General features: G+C 39.5%; 1 long non-coding RNA gene across 1 annotated transcript in view; it reads right to left on the reverse strand.

Annotated features, from left to right (window-relative positions):
* The window catches only part of LOC135738808 (uncharacterized), an 87,393-nt gene that overhangs the window by 48,984 nt on the left and 23,871 nt on the right, over positions 1 to 14,538 (reverse strand). The window lies entirely within an intron of this gene.

The raw sequence follows: 14,538 nt of genomic DNA on the forward strand, positions 1-14,538 counted from the left end.
CGTCGGCCTTAGTACACAATATAACTACACAAGAGTCAAGTTTTAAATAGGAAAAAAATATCAATACTTTTTGGTTATTTTTATGCATCTGATGCTATTGGTCTTATCAGATTCAATCGATTGTGCTAAGCTATGCTAAAGTGGTACTGGCAGACCCGGAGATCGGCTAAATTAATTCCAAAACTGTATAAATCAAATGTTCTAATTCTGCGTTTACACCAGCTGCGGTAGAGGCGGCAAGCACTGGTGATTTACATGTTAAGTCAATGCAAAGACGCGAATACATGCGGATTATTATCCTGCAGCGCGGTACACACGGTAAGCGCGGCGCGAATGGCGCGGAACGCGCGGCACGGATGCCGTGTTACGCACGAATTGAGCGTTGCCGTGGAAACGCGCAAGTTGAAAAATCTGAACTTCGACGGATTTCTGCTTCGCGTTAACCAATCAGGACCTTGCTGTAGTAGTGACGTGATTACAGGAAGCGAGCGGAGTGGCGGAGTCTCAGCAGCCCCTCCCATAATGCGAATTTCTGCATGAATTTCTCGAATGACTAGAATTTCACCTGCGGCTTTCATGCCAGAATAAAGCGAGTGAACTTTTTTGTCTAAAACCTAGACTCTTAGGTCATTTTGCTTATAAGGAAAATACATATTAATTTAAGAATTTTTACATATTTGTACTGAAAACAAGACAATAATACTAGCTAAGAAAGTCATTTTTTGTAGTGTTAGCCATATACTCTTAGCTGACAAGGGGTGAATATACTTTCATTTTAATTCAAGAATCTGTTTACAGCAACAAAAAAAAAACTGATTAACGTCAGTGTAAAACATTTGTTCAGTTTGCAGTTTTTATAAAAAAGTGTTTTTCTATTTGTTGTTATGAATTGTGAGTAAAATAATTCAGAAATTGAGTGCTATAATATTTGTGGCTCACTATTTTTCACAGTACACATTTTTGTTTGTATTTATTGGATCAGTGTAAAAAAACCTTTAAACATAAATCAGAACAGTTTAGTTTTGATAATGTGCCACTTTGATGTAATGAATGGTTTTGAACACATAGATGGGAAAGCATCTTTCAATTCACTAGTTAAACCCGAAAAGAGGTATAATGACTGCTTTAGCCTCATCCGACTTTTATAAATGAGGTGTACTGCAGCATCATGAGCATTTGCCAGAAATTGACTGAATTAATATTGTCTCCCCTTTACAATTGAAAATAGTCCAATTTGAGAGCCCCTGATAATATGCAGCTGTGCTTGGCATTAGTGTAAATGTGCTCAGTTTCCTAGCAACCAGAGCACTATATTTTCTTAGCATGTTGTTGTCTTTTCCCGTGATGTATTGATGATATTTATAGAGTTGGCCAAACTACAACTGGCCTCATATCTGCAAACCAAGTGCGGCGGTTAGATTCGTCAGATGTAAAGATCTTGCACTCTCAACCTTTACTTCAATATACTCCGTTTTTCCTGGTTTCATTAAGCATAAGACAATGGGAGCTGGCAGGGGAATGCATTTCTTTGTGCTGCTTATTCTATTATGTTCAAAGCTGTTGGACTTGGATTGCAGATTATTTTTGCATGACCTTTTGTATGAATCTCTCAATAAGCAATCAACTCCTTTTTAGTTGTGAGGTACTTAAATATGCCTATGGTGGACTTGTTAGTGGTTTATTGATGAGACTCCATTCTTCAAACAATACATTCATAATGACTGAGGTCACTTGCAATACATTGAGGACTGCACAAACAAATTACACCCCAAGAAAACTATTGTTATATCCATATGGGCCCAAAAAGTAATCATTAAAGTTACACTTAAAATGCATGAATTTTTATTGCATTAAATAAATTATTATATTGGCTTCTGCAAACAAATGATGCTAAACTTTTTCTCAGAACATTACTTTCTCCGTGTTTTTATCTACTTGTTAACAGCCACCCTAAGGGTTGTTTTAAATGGATATTACACAGATTACCACAGTACATTAAGTATTTTTTTAAATGTAAAACCTAGACTCTAAAAAAATCTGTACTGTATTGGGTAAAATAATGGACCACTTTAAAAAATGTTTAAAAATTGTCCACTCTACCCCATAACTGGGTAACCCTAGGTTTATTTATACCCCAACAGTTCTTCTGTCCAATATTTACCAAACTATTTAAAAAATGTTACAAAATATGTGCCATCTTTCTTCAAAATAAGTGAAAACTGGTTTGATATGTTTTAATATACTGTAATGCAAAGACATTGAAACATTGTAGGCAATATTAAAATAAGCTGATGAAATTAAGTTTTCATTTAAAAGCAAAAGCAACTAATGAAATAAAAGAAAAATCGACTACATCTATCTTGATAATAAAGCAACGGTCAGCATTTCAGGCAGGTCTGTAATCATCTCCATAAACTGTTTGTCCTCTACATCTCCTTAAAGCCTTAGGGCGGCATTGCACCTCCCCAAATGCTCCCATTTAGCACCTGCTGATGGTTTTCACCCATCAGGTAGCTAACCCACTGGCTATTTCTGTCCCATCTGGCTTCTTGTACAAACAGAGCAGTTGGCAAACCAACACTAGGATGGAGGCATCCGCAGGTGCCTGTATCTGAATGTCAGATACATTGTCGGAGCCTCCTCAGTCTTGTTGTTGTGTACAGTGGCAAAATATGAAATGTCACATCTTTCTGTCTTGTTAGCTTGACACATTTTTTTGGGACAAAATGGTTCAAATGTGTCTCGCACTCCAGCCAGGAGTGTGTGATCACATTTATAGCATTGCCCTGGTTATTTACTCAGCTCCAGCTTAGGGGGAGGGCATTCTGCTGAGGAAAATTTTAACTTCTTCAGCAGGTGCTTGAGCAGAAGTGACCTAAATATGCCCAGCAAACAGCCACTGCATAACAATTAAATCAAAACAAGCCTCTTTCACTGCCTCCTTAGCTAAATCATCTAAAGGAATGTCAAGGGCTACAGTATACTCCAAAGTATGGCAGCACTGAAGAAACAGCAGGCAAAATAAACCTGATACACATAAACCCAATAACAGGCTGCAGCCTGAAGCCTTGCTGACTGTGGGCATAGGTATCACTTGAACATAACCACAACAATAGACATATTTAGTTGTATGGTTGCAGGGTTGTGGAAAAACTTACTAAAGTACATTATATGATAGTACAGTTTTCAAAAAATTGCTTAAAAAATGCTGTAAAAGCCTATTTGTACAACCCATATTTTGTCATATCAGGTCAACATTGCTAGTTTTACATGTATGTGTAATGTTGCATTTACACACTATTCGCCTGTAGTTGGACCCTTGAACATTTGAGTTCACTCGCTTCATTCGCGCGTGAATTCTAGTCATTCGAGAAATTCATGCGGAAATTCCCGTCATGGGACGGGCTTTTGCGACTCCGCGGAGACTCCACTTGCTTCCTGTAATCACGTCACTACCACAGCAAGGTCCTGATTGGTTAACGTGGCGTGGAAATCCGCCGAAGTTCCGTTTTTTCAACTCGCGCATTAATAATAATACCGCATGTAATTGCGTCTTTGCATTGACTTAACATGTAAATCACCCGCGCTTGCCGCCTCTACCGCAGCTGGTGTAAACGCAGGATCATGCGCACACTTACAGTTATGCTGCGTTTACACCAACGGCAAGAGCGAGTGATTTCAATGTTAAGTCAATGTGAAGTCGCATTGATGTGCGGCTGGAGGTCCCGCGGCGCAGATGAGGCGTTTAGCGCAGCGCGGAAGACCCATTTCCGCCTCATTCGCACGTCTAGTTCGAGGGAATGGCGCGAATTAAGCGTATTGCGCGGTACTCGCGAATGGTGTATTTTGTGCATTTTGCGTTTGACGCAAATTTGCGTCTGACGCCCGAGTTAAAAATGCGCCGCGTTAACCAATCGGTAGCCTGCCTGCTGCTGTGGCGGCAGCCCCGCCCGGAGTCAATCATTCAGCATGAAGGCTTGATATTGTCCGTGGGCAGTCACCCGGAGCTATACGACACAAGTTCTTATTTCTATAAAGACAGGAACAAAAAGGGCCTCGCTTGGAAGAGTGTCAGTGAGGACATTGGGCAACCTGGTAAGTTGTAAATACACACTTCACTTTTGAGTCACGTGACGTTTATCGACCCGTGCTGTTTAGTTTCCCCCTATAGTAAGGTGATGAAATACAAACCGGTAACTCTCTCGATAAATGCACAATCAACATCAGTCATCTTGCAAACAGATAACCGCAGCACTTGCCCATCCCAAAAGAAGCGGATTTTGCCTCTGACGCGTGTCAAATGCTTGCTTTTTCTGCGTGTCCACTTCGCTCTTGACGCGCGAATGCAATCAAACTGTTCAAGCGGCAAACTAGGCGCGGTAGACGCGATTTTGACGCCTAAAATGCAATTGGTGTAAATGCAGCATTAGGAGTTCATTTATTAGCTTATTGGCATGATCTGAACAATTCACTGCAAATCATTTTACATGTTGGCAGACACTTTTATTCAAAGTACAGTATTTGTTTTGTATCAATGTGTTCCCTGGGATCAAACCCAAGTCCTTTGCGTTCCCATGCTAATGTTCTGCCAACCGAATTTGCCCTAGATAATGTAATGCAACCCAACCCAACCATGTGTTGAAACAACCCAGCATTTTTCAGAGTATAGCAACTATACTTAACTTCAGTTTCAATAGCTTCTCCATCTCTATACGAGTTGGGTAAGAGGCTATGTCTTTAAAGCTTTCCTGCAGATGTGGTTGGGACTGAAAGGGGTGCCATGGGGTTAATTAAAACCACTAACCACTCATGAGGTGGAGGCTCTTGGCAACTGGGATGACCTGAGCAAATGACACCCCTCCTGCCACATTTAAAGGCAATTTACATCCCTCTCGAAACTATGCAGCTGTCAAACAGCTTCCCCGCGGCCCCTGCTGTCACTTCAATTATCGCAACCTTAGGTGCGGTGTAACTCCCTCCCCTTTCCTGTCCCATATGGAACACCCTAGAGTGAGATGTTGCACTGATGAACCCTGTCAGCCGAAGACCACGGGAAGTTGTCAGTAAGATGCAGAGGAAAACAGACAAATATGTGGGCAGGAATGTGACAACAGGGGGAAAACTGTGCTCGAAAAGATCAGTCAGCGGCAGTGATTTACAGGCAGTATTTTACATAGCCCAGAAGTTTTTGACAACGAGGGCTGACAGTTACAGCCGCATTTGAATAACTTATGTACTTATGTAGAAGTGGGGCGATCACCCTGCCTGTCATTTGAATATGTTTTCACAAATAACACTGAATCATCTTAAAAACTCCCTACAGGTATATAATTATTAACAATGCTAAGGCAAGGATTTCTATAGTCACACACAGATTACGGAAAATAAACAGAACATTTGTCCGGTGTTTTGATTTTTGGTTCATTCACACTGCCAATGATCTTCCGGAATTGGTGCATGTTTTCAGACTCTTCCTGTAAAAATATGCATGTTTATTTCTGATAAAACAATAAACTGGTGCATGACGATCTCAGTTTTAATGCAGATAGTGACGAGCTCTCTGAACTTCATACCTTTCGTTGGAATGTTGATCTGCATTTAAATCCCTGTGTCAAAGAGTTGATAGAGACACCTGTCCTCACTTCAATACATCTCTTATGGCTTAGCTTCTGCCTTTTGTTCACATGCGTTCCAGAAATGATAAGGCAATGTTAACATAGGTCCCCATTATGGGAGCGATCCCAAAACCAATTACAGGATCTCTTTGCGTTCACACAGAAGGCGTGTGTCAATTTTATGGCCCTTTTCTGAGATCAAAGGGATTTTTAACATCTGGACAACACTATCTGCAGAATTCCTATTCATCACAATGGCCCATGCTCAGCTGGTGCCCGGCCTTTTGAAAGGATGGGATTTGAAATCTACTACACACAGTTCTGGTCCTTACAACTTAAATCTCCTTTACAAAGCTGTCTAACTGACATGTTAAGTGATCTATTACAGTTTGTTATATTTTAACATGCCATTAGCGAGAGGTAAACTTACCAGACTAATAGACTGTTGTTAAAAAATGAATTAATGACATATTTGCACAATTGCACAGTAAATTCACGATCACTACCACAAAATCTCAATCCAAATAACGTAATTGGACAAAGACGTCAGCCATTTTTTTTTGGGGGGGGGGTCACAATTGAATGTTATAATATTGCACTTACTGTGCAGGAGGCAACTCATCTAGCTGCTCTCTTGGCCCTGGTTTTAAGATGCATTTTGGTCGATCGGACACAAGCATACAAGCCTGAACGGTAAATTATACAAGCCTAAACCACATTCAGAGGTAGTCGAAAACTCATTCGACTGGATTGCTTACAGTATGTGGTGTAGACACTTATGTGGTTGAATGTATCACAAAAAACAGCCTACTCTCTGCCTACTGACCTAATGTGTGATGTACCGAGCACAAAGTTTCTCCATCGGTCCAGACATCTAGCACAAACCCACAGTGTCTTGTTCTGAAATATCTTGGAAAGCCCTTACATATACAAAACAATGTGCAGCATGCTTACCCACAACACAAGCAGCAGTACTGCAGTATGTCTTACTATTAGTGTGCAGCAATTTCAACCGTCATTTCTCCCGCTTGTGTTTTAAAGACTCTAAGGCCACATTCACACGAAACCAGTGCTTCCCCATACGATCATTTATTTCAATCTGATCTTAATTTTCCTCTGTAAACATGGAGTCATTCAAAAAATGTGTAAGGTGTGAACAAATGGCAGAAACAATGCCTTTAGGGGCGTGTTGTAGTGAGGACACATGTTTCATCCCAACAAGTTACCTTTCAGCTCTTTGACACATGGGGTTTTATATAAAGATCAACATTTATGACAAGAAATGTGTACAAACTGAAATAATGCAGAGATCTGGGAGCTCCTCATTATCTGTGCTAAAAATGAGATTGATCGCCACATCTTAATACCAGTAATAAACAGTGCCTTTGTGCACTGACATAAACACTTCAGTAAATGTCGATATGGTTTGAGCAGAATCATCATGAGGGGTAATTATGCCAGTGTGCATGCCTTAAGGTCAAGTAGAAATCTTCTAAAGGGGCAGCGCTGGGTCAAGATATACTTCACCGGTCTCCTCAAACCAGCTGCAAATGAGAAGGTCTGTGAAGTGATAGGATATCATTCAAAAAGAAGAGCGAGCAGAGCAGCTGGGAGGGAGGTGCATTCATTTATCTGACATGGTTCATTTGTGATACTAAAAGAGATCTTTTGCACTTTCTGTTTTTGCTCCCCGGGAACTGATTGAAGTGGTGAGAGAGATTTGCTGTACGCTTCTGAATCAATAAGCGTTGACATATCGTGATTCAAAATTGACGAGTCAATCTCTGTTTGGATCTGCTGCTTTGAAGTACAGACTCAATATGTGGAATCAACTGCAAGACCGAGATTCTGTTTTTTGTTATTTCAGGGATTAATCAATATGTGGCATGATTATCTGATTATTAAAGGCAAACACCACTGTTGTTCAATAGTTTATGATGTTCTTACCTCAACTTAGATGAATTAATACATACCTATTTATTCAATGCGTGCACTTAATCTTTGTACAGCACGTCGAGAATGTTTTAGCATTTAGCCTAGCCCCATTCATTCCTTAGGATCCAAACTGGGATGAATTTTGAAGCCACCAAACACTTCCATGTTTTCCCTATTTAAAGACTGTTACATGAGTAGGTACACGAGTAAGTACGGTGGCACAAAAGAAAAAGTGACTATTTTTAAAGCAGATAAAAATGAGAACTATATTGTATGGTGGAAGAGCACTTAGTTTGCAGCACTTCCACCTTGGCGTGCAGTAACATCATCATTCCTGACTTCCCCTCTCGCTCAAACTTCGGTCAATATTACTGCGCCCAAGGTCGAAATATGGAAAACATGATAATATTTGGTGGCCTTTAAATTCATCCCAGTTTGGATACTAATGAATGAATGGGGCTAGGCTAAATGCTAACACATTCACAACGTGCTGTACAAAGATTAAGTGCACGCATTGAAAAAGATAGGTATGTATTCATCCATCTAAGTTGAGGTAGGAACATTGTAAAATAGTGAAAAACTGTGGTGTTCTCCTTTTACATCACACAGTAGCTGTTGAAGATAGCATTTAAAATGCAATTTAAGATGCTGTATAAGATTTATAAAATATATTTTGTGTGCCTCAATGAGGGGCAAAAGAAAAGCAGAGATGATCAAAGCCGATGCCAGACCAGTGAATGCCCTTCAATTGTCCCACTGCTGTTGACCAGAGAAAAGCATAAAGGCTTTGAAATGGGAACAAACAGGATCTCTATCTCTAAAGAAGCAGCAACATATCAGAATAAGAAAGAAACCAAGGCTTTTTCAAATGGCACTATAAAGACTAAGGCGGCGGCAAGTTTATGACAAACCTTTGAGAGACGGATGTGAGGACGATAAGGACAGTGGGATGGATACGGACACATAAAGATAAGAGAAAGACAGACAGACAAGCAAATTGTTTGAGTGGATTGAACCGATGCAACTTGTCTACAGCAAAGATTAAACTGTCTGCACAGTACTTAATGTACTCAGACCTCCTACTGTATCGTGTTGGCATTCAAGAAAAATTTTAGTGTTTGGGTAAACTGACAATCATATAACATCTCTATTTATCAACTTTAATATGAAGTGTTATATTTTAGTATATATGTTCTTAATGTTTTTAAATAGCAACCCATCTGTGAGAAAAAGACAAACACTTGATTTAATACAGCCCCTCAGAAGAGTCACTTCATGTTCTCATTGCCCTACAATGCTTACTTTCCTCTTCTGTCTCATCAGAGAATCGCACGTACTGATGATTCAATTTCATTTTTTTTTTTTTGCTTAATTTAGTCAGTGCTTAATGTACTGGTTAATCAACATTTTATTTGACCAATTAGTAACTAATTGAAGCTTTTAAAGGTCTTTAAATACCAACAACCACATTGGCTCATACAGTATGTTCATATATGGATACTTTGAAGACAAGCTTACATTCAAACATTTCTACACAATTTCACAACACAAATCCATCACTTTAATAAAAAATACTGTGAAAAGGAGAGTGGATCTGTTGATGTCAAACAATTGTGCTGACAAAATCAATGTAATTTACAACAGTTTAATGAACTGGTGGGAGATCAAAGGCTTGCAGGCAGTGGATTTATAGTAGCAGATTTCCTGCCCACACTCAAAGCAATGTGGATCCATTAGCACATAACACTGCGTCTGTAAAAGACAGAACAACTCATCCCAGCCACGCACGTTTTCTGGCCTAAAGCAACCAAAATAAAGCCGGATCAAGGGTTGTTTCTAGTGCTGACAGAAGAAAGAAAGGCAAGATGTGCAAAAATTGCAAATACATAAAGAAAATCGATCCATTGTGTCTTAAATTAGATAGTTACAGGGGGGGGGGGTTGAAGCAAAGCAAGGTCAGAGATTTTAAATCATTCATCCACAACTCGAGTAGAAGACATTTCAGCCTAAGTGTACCACAACAGGGTGCAATTGGTATCTATAGTAACAAAGAGTGAAAAATGATAGACTTCATATCCAAATGCTGTTATTTAGCAGGGCAATTTCTATATTCATGGGATACATAATACAGAGAACCACAATGAATGGTCCTCCCTGATTAATAATGACCCTTTTCTGAGCTATTAGGCGTAAATGATGACATCAGGGTAGGTAGGTGTTTCATCTCTCAACGGAGGCTATGCTTAACTTCTTACCCTGTATAAATGAGCAGCTCTCTCTCTCTCTCCGCACCTGAAGATGAATGTGCTTTAGCCCACGTTCAGAATTAATAACAGGCTGGGAAGCACTGCAAAGACCCATTCTGCATGATGAAGTCTTCAAAATGACTTTTAAATGACTGCCTTATCCATCAATGCTCGGAGATGTCGCTAACACAGGACATTTTCTGCATCTTTTTTTCTCGTTCTCACTCTTTCACGGTTGGTTTGTGCTCTTATTTGTTCCAGGTTCGTAGCGGAGTGCTTTGCATGTCTATGAGGAAGGTTTATGTATGAGCAAAGTTAGGTAATGAAATGTTCCACTCCAACAATTCAGGTTTATTTACAACATATTCAGTCCTGAATGATGACTATAATGCTCAATGCCAAGTGCCGGCTAAAGTAAACTTGTATAATTTCACTTCTTTTCTTAAATTCAAAGTCTAACAATAAAACCCAACACTTCACGCCTTTCGTGAGACGATTTCTTTTAAAGATTATTTCTTAGCGGGCATCAATAGTTTGTTGCATAAAGTATGGAAGAAATGGCTTTTTTCCCAATTTATCCTTTAAAAGCAACTGGGGTAGAAGAGTCTTTTCTAAAAGAGGAGCTGTGGGATTTATTAAAAATGATTTGTGGTCTCAGTAAAATTTCAAGTAGCCTGTCTAAGTCTGGTGTTGTACTTCAGGGATATTATGGCTAAACTGCAGATGGTACTGATGTACAGTACTGAACGAGAATGGATAGGTTCGGAAAGGTACATTAAATTATACATCCCAAAGTATATGTTTTTTTCCTAATTTACCCGTTTTAGGCAGGTCCCTTTAAGCTTTTGTGTTTAACCAGAGGCATACTGTCAAACAGCTGGGTATCTCAACAGTAGCGGCCTGTGACTTCTTTTTCGAGGGTGCACGATGCGAAGTTCATCACAACATGTATTTAGCCCGTCATCTGTGTGGCTTGCCAGGTCAAAATATGTGTTCAACGCATCATGAGAATTCATGTGCATCACATGACATGTCAAAATACATGCCTGCTGCAGATGCTTCCAAAAGGTTTATGATAAAAAAGACGCTCATGTTTTCCAGATACTTAATCTCATGTGTAATCAGAGGTTAGTGTTAAGTTAGTGAGTGTCTCTTTTATCATAAACCCTTTTGATGCGTGTGCAGCAGGCAGGTATTTTGACATGTCACATGATGCACATGGTTCACATGACGCAACGAACAAATATTTTGATATGATGAGCAACACACATGACACTCCGAACACACATTTTAAATTTGCGCACCTCGGAAGATAAGGAACCGGCCGCCACTGTATCTCAAACTTAAAAAATATGCTTGTCTATGTTAACCCTAAATTGTATTTAGAACAAACCAAATATCTTTATGATTATTCTTTATAAAGTAAATTATCCAGCAGTTGGGTTAAAACAACCCAGCATTAGGTCAGTTTTAACCCCACGGTGTGTTCTGTCCAATATTAACCCATTTTTGGCCAAAAATAACCCAGCCATTTTTAGAGTGTGGTAACACCTAAGCACTTTAAGTGAAAATGTTTAAATATTTTAGGTGCTATCAATTGATGTCAAGTAGAGCAGCACACTTTTTACAGAGCTCACTCTTGAATGTTTAAACCCATGGTTGGGTAAAATATTAAATACAAAATACTATTGGACAAGCCTAACTGTTGATTTAAATATAAAAAATGTCTGCATGTGACCCAATAATTGGTTGAAACAACTCAGCATTTGGAGTGAAAAAACTCATCACAGGCTAATTTAAGCTGGGTTTGTCCATGGGTTGAAACAACCCATTGTAGTTTTTGAAAATACAGCAGATCAATGTACACATAGTGCAAAATCTCTTACAGAACTGAACACTATAGTCATACATATAAAAAAAAACAACTTCAATTGGACAAGCACTTGGCAGGTCACTATAAAGGTCTTTTACCAAGACTTCAGATGGAAGACCTTAAATTCAAAAACACCTTGAATTCTCAAACCATGAAAAATTGTCTAGAGTTACAAATAACACCCTGAATGTCATAGCTGTGGGATGTTGAAGTGTTTACCACTTGAGGACATGTCACCATTCTAAAACTACTCTTTAAACATCAACCACAGGTCAAATTTCCCTTCAGTAACTTCAAATGTGGCTCTGACTGGCTGAGGTGTTACTGTGTCCTGGTTCATTCACATCCATCTGTCTGAATGATAGTGAAGAGCTGTGCTCCTGCCATCACCTCATCATTTTGACATCTTCTGTAACCTCTAAAACTCACAGTGGAGTGAAACAGCAGACCCTTCATTTGAGCTGACATTTAAGGTCCTAAATTTAGAGGTAGAGCTTTGTGTTTCTTCTGGTTTCTGCAGTGCAGAAAAAGCACAAATGGAGTTTTCTGCCTTGAAGAAACTGACAGGTTGAATCAATGGACCTTAATTGATTGGGTTGAAATATGACTTGTGGTCACCACTGACAGAAGGTGAGAATAAGAATTTGTCCTGATACACTCACCTAAAGGATTATTAGGAACAGCACACTAATACTGTGTTTGACCCCCTTTCGCCTTCACAACTACATTTTAATTCTACGTGGCATTGATTCAACAAGGTGTCAGGATAGCATCTTGCAGTTGATGGAGATTTGTGGGATGCACATCCAGAGCACGAAGCTCCCGTTCCACCACATCCCAAAGATGCTCTCTTGGGTTGAGATCTGGTGACTGTGGGGGGCATTTTAGTACAGTGAACTCATTGTCATGTTCAAGAAACCAATTTAAAATGATTTGAGCTTTGTGACATTGTATATTATCCTGCTGGAAGTAGCCATCAGAGGATGGGTACATGGTGGTCATAAATGGATGGACATGGTCAGAAACAATGCTCAGGTAGGCCGTGGCATTTAAACTATGCCCAATTGGCACTAAGGGGCCTAAAGTGTGTCAAGAAAACATCCCCCACACCATTACACCACCACCACCAGCCTGCACAGTGATGGATCCATGTTCTCACTCTGTTTATGCCAAATTCTGACTCTACCATCTGAATGTCTCAACAGAAATCAAGACTCATAAGACCAGGCAACATTTTTCCAGTCTTCAACTGTCCAATTTTGGTGAGCTTGTGCAAATTTTAGCCTCTTTATCCTATTTGTAGTGGAGATGAGTGGTACCCCGTGGTGTCTTCTGCTGTTGTAGCTCATCCGCCTCAAGGTTGTGCGTGTTGTGGCTTCACAAATGCTTTGCTGCATACCTTGGATGTACAGTAACGAGTGGTTATTTCAGTTAAAGTTGCTCTTCTATCAGCTTGAACCAGTCGGCCCATTCTCCTCTGACCTCTAGCATCAACAAAGCATTTTTGCCCACAGGACTGCAGCATACTGGATGTTTTTCTCTTTTCGCACCATTCTTTGTAAACTCTAGAAATGGTTGTGTTAAAAAATCCCAGTAACTGAGCAGATTGTGAAATGCTCAGACAGGCCCGTCTGGCACCAACAACCATGCCACGCTCAAAATTGCTTAAATCACCTTTCTTTCCCCTTCTGACATTCAGTTTGGAGTTCAGAAGATTGTCTTGACCAGGACCACAACCTTAAATGCATTGAAGCAACTGCCATGTTATTGGTTGATTAGAGGAACGCATTAATGGGAAATTGAACAGGTGTTCCTAATAATCCTTTAGGTGAGTGTAGTAGCTTACAGATTTATGGAGATCTGGAAACGGTTCAAAGCACTATAAACCAAAACTACTAGGACTCACTAAACTGTGCAACAAACCTATTTTTTATAACCACAGTCAAGTTTGGTGCTAAATGGTGCTATAAACGTTATGCTTTTATAGTTAACAGAGAGTTTACCGGTATTTTAAAAGAAATGCTCAAACAACTAATGAAATAATTGTTGAATTTTGGTGAAGAATCAGAAATGTATGCAGACCAATTGTGTATTCAATTTTCCTCTAGTGCAAAGACAACTCAGATGTACCTGGATTGCAATAGTGGAACTGATTTCTGTACAATCTCCGATAAATGCTGTATTATGATAGTCTGCAGCATCCTTACTTTACAAACTGTGGCACTTAATACTGATCGAGAACTGCTGCATGCAAATTTCATTCAACTAGGGATGCACCAATATCGGCCTATAATTGGTTTTGGCAGATGAAAGCAATTTTTCACACAATCGGACAGCGGCCAATTGTTTAAAAACAGAAGATGATCAGGAGTGGGAAAAAGCATCAGAATTAATCCTGTTTGATTATTTTGAATTGAATTTGGTGACAGTGACAACAGAATTGCAATCACGCTCTACACTTCTAGGATTTCATGAAATAATATTTTGAAACAAGGAGTATCTATATCGGTAAAAGCCATTCCAAGTAATCGTATATCGGCATTGGCACAAAAATTGTGTAATGATGCATCCTTAACAAATACTATTCACCCGAGGGATGTTAAATGGGGGCACTGTGTAGTTAAGATACAGTTTCGCCTATAACCAAACCAGCATAATTTGTTTTGTGAAACTGCACTAAAACACACAAAAAAAGACTGTATCGGCACTATCACTATTTCCTTCAATGTGTCTTTATATATATTATATAAAGCAGTGGGGAGGAAAAGTGGTTAGATTGAGTTTAGTGATGGACCTAGAGTTGGAAAATGTTGGAAAGAGTTCGGGGAAATGATCCTTTACAAATGATAAACGTTCCAGTTTTTATCCA

The sequence above is a fragment of the Paramisgurnus dabryanus genome, chromosome 12 (assembly GCF_030506205.2).
Source record: "Paramisgurnus dabryanus chromosome 12, PD_genome_1.1, whole genome shotgun sequence".
Lineage (NCBI taxonomy): Eukaryota > Metazoa > Chordata > Actinopteri > Cypriniformes > Cobitidae > Paramisgurnus > Paramisgurnus dabryanus.